Here is a 3,378-nt window from a genome sequence, read left to right as displayed (position 1 = left end):
GATTTAGGGGCCTTTATCTTCATTGGCATTCTCTGAGGTTCCTGAATCTGTGATTTGGTGTCTACCATTAATTGAGGGAAATTCTCAGTCATTATTGTTTAAAACATTTCTTCTATTCTTTTCTATTTTTCTTCTCCTTCTGGTATTTCATTATGTATATACTAGGGGCCCAGTGCATGAATTTGTGCACCTTGAAAGGAACTGTGGGCCATGTGAGGCTACAGAAGGCACAGGGGTGGATCTCAGCCCATCCTCCACACCCCAGCCCAGCCCCTCCTGCCACGACCCCCAGTCCCCTGTCTGCCGGCAGCCCCACTCCTACTGCTGCCGCTCCCATGCACTGATGGGGCTGGCCCTGCTCGCAATGGCTGGAGGCACAAGCAATTGGGGCTGGCTCCAGCAGCGGGTGCAAGCGGAGCTGGCGCCATCAGCAGTTGCAAACAGCAGCTGCTGTCCCGATCACCCCTCAGGAACAGGGGGAGGTAGAGAAGCCCTGAGGGGCAATGGCGCTGAGCGATCAGGGGCCGGTGCTGGGTGCTGGCAATGGGTGCAAACAGCAACTCCAGCTCCTGCAGAAGGTGTGAGCTGGGCCAGCAAAGGCAGCAGGTGCGAGCGCCGGGCGGGACTGCAGAGCGTGGGAGCAAAGAATTTTCAGTAACCACAAGAGGCTCGCCCCGATGACAGCGACAGGTGCCCTGTCTTGGTCTGGTACTCCTGATCACCTGCTCCGCCATCCTGTTGCAGCCGACGCCTACCATGTTCCGCGCAGCCCCCCTGCTGGCCAGCGCATGTCATAGCAACTGGTTGTTCAGTTGTTCCGCCATTCGGTCTATTTGCATATTAGACTTTTATTATTTAGGATTAGACCTTTTGTTGTTCTTTCACAGTTCTTGGATATTTGGCTCTGCCCCACCCCAATCTTTGTTGTCTTTGCTTTTCAGTTTTTGAGGATTCTACTGAGATATCCTCAAGTTCAGAGAATCTTTCCTCAAACTTATAATATTATGTCCATCAAAAGCACTCTTCATTTCTGTCACAGTGTTTTTGATCTCTAGAATTTCTTTTTGGTTCTTTCTTAGGATTTCCATCTCTCTGCTCACATTGCCCATCTGTTCGTTATGCAATCTGTTTTATCCATTAGAGCAGCGGTTCTTAACCTGTGGGTCGTGACCCCTTTGGGGGTCGAACAACCCTTTCACAGGGGTTGTCTAAGACCATCGGAAAACACATATATAGTTACATACTGTTTCTGTGATTAATCACTATGCTTTAATTACGTTCAATTTATAACAATGAAAATGCATCCTGCAAATCTGATATTTATATTATAATTCATAACAGTAGCAAAATTACAGTTATGAAGTAGCAATGAAAATAATTTTATGGTTGAGAGTCACCACAACATGAGGAACTATATTAAAGGGCATTAGGAAGGTTGAGAATCACTGCATTAGAGCCTTCAGCATAATAATCATAGTTTTTTGAAGTCCTTGGTGTGATAATTCTAACATCTGCCATGTCTGATTCTGATGCTTGCTCCATCTCTTTAAATTGTGGGGGGTTTTTTGCCTTTTGTTTGTTTTACATTATTGTTTTTTATAGCTGGCCATGATGTACTGGTAAAAGGAACTGCTGTAAATAGACCTTTAAGAATGTGGTGGTAGTGAGGTATGGGTAAAGGGAAACATTCTGTACTCCTACTATCAGGTCAGCCTTTTACTAAGCATATGCCTCTGCACTGTGGACTTCACAGTGTATCTTTTTTAAAATATGTTTTTATTGATTTTAGAGTGTGAGGAAGAGAGATTGATAGAGAGATAGGAACATTGATCAGCTGTCTCCTACATGCCACTTACTGGGGATCAAGCCCGCAACAAGGACATGTGTCCTGACTGGGAATGGAACCAGTGAACTCTTGGTTCATGGGTCAATGCTCAACCACTGAGCCACATCAGCTGGGCAAGGTATATCTTTCTTTAAAAGAATCTTTATTGTTAGGAGAATCCATAGGCAGCAAAATAGCAGACATATGTCATAGCAATATCTTTACTGATATAGCTCCTAGGACAATGGAAACTAAAGAGAAAAGAAACAAATGGGACTACATCAAAATAAAAAGCTTCTGCACAGCAAAAGAAACCATCAACAAAACAACAAAAAAGCCCACTGGGTGGGAGAACATATTTGCCAATGTTATCTCCAATAAGGGTTTAATCTCCAAAATTTACGGGGAACTCATACAACTTAACAAAAGGAAGATAAACAATCTGATCAAAAAATGGGCAAAGGATCTACACTTTTCAAAAGAGGACATACAGAAGGCCCAGAGACATATGAAAACATGCTCAAAGTCACTAATAATGGGAGAGATGCAAATCAAAACAACAATGAGGTATCACCTCACACCTGTCAGAATAGGTATCATCAACAAATCAACAAACGACAAGTGCTGCTGGTGAGGTTATAGAGAAAAAGGAACCCTCGTGCACTGCTGGGTTGATGAAGCTAATTTATTGATTTGGCAAGGGCTTATTGTTCCTGACAACCCTCCATATGATAAGGGGGCCTTCAGAAAAGAAATAAACTTTTCAGCAGAATACCCATTCAAACCACTGAAGATCACATTTAAAACAAAGATCTATCACCCCAACATTGATGAAAAGGACAGGTCTGTCTGCCAGTAATTAGTGCTGAAAACTGGAAGTCAGCAAAAAAACAGAACAAGTAATTCAGTCTCTCATAGCACTGTGAATGATCCCCAGACTGAGCACCCCCTTCAGGCTGACCTCGATAAAGAATACTCCTAAGGTCCATTAAAAAAATCTGTAAGAATGCTGAAGAGTTTACAAAGAAATATGGGAAAAAGAGACCTGTGAACTAAAATCTGCCACAATTGGTTACAGCGAGTGTGAGCAGAGACCCTGAGCAATGCATTCAGACACCCCACAAAGCAGGTCTCTGTGGAAAAATGACACAGGCCACCACCTGGCATTTGCTTGTGGCAGTTACTAACTTTCTACAGTTTTCTTCATCAAAAGTGGCTTAGGTAATCTGTAAAGAAAGGGTTAAAAATTTAAGATGTTCTAAAAAAAATCTTTATTGTTGAGAATATTACAAATGTCCCCCATTTTCCTCCATTGTTCCCTCCACCTGGTTCCCGCCCCACTCCAGGCCTTCACCATCCTATTGTCTGTGTCCATAGGTAAGATCCTTGGTTAATCTCTTCCCGCACCACCCCCACCCCCTTCCCTCTGAGATTCATCAGTCTGTTCCATGTGTACTTGCCTCTTGTTCTATTTTATTCATCTTGGGCTTTTTTGTTGTTGTTAATCCTCACCCAAGAATATTTTTCCATTGATTTTTTTAGAGAGAGTGGAA

At 43.2% G+C, this 3,378-nt stretch overlaps 1 pseudogene; it reads left to right on the top strand.

Moving 5' to 3' along the window:
- The first annotated feature begins 503 nt into the window (after positions 1-503).
- LOC118650532 lies at positions 504-2,881 on the top strand (annotated as a pseudogene).
- Positions 2,882-3,378: the final 497 nt, after the last annotated feature.

The sequence above is a fragment of the Myotis myotis genome, unplaced genomic scaffold (genome assembly GCF_014108235.1).
Source record: "Myotis myotis isolate mMyoMyo1 unplaced genomic scaffold, mMyoMyo1.p scaffold_m19_p_3, whole genome shotgun sequence".
Taxonomy (NCBI): Eukaryota; Metazoa; Chordata; class Mammalia; order Chiroptera; family Vespertilionidae; genus Myotis; species Myotis myotis.
The sequence above is the reverse complement of the archived record's forward strand: the minus strand, read 5'-3'. Positions and strand labels throughout refer to the sequence as shown.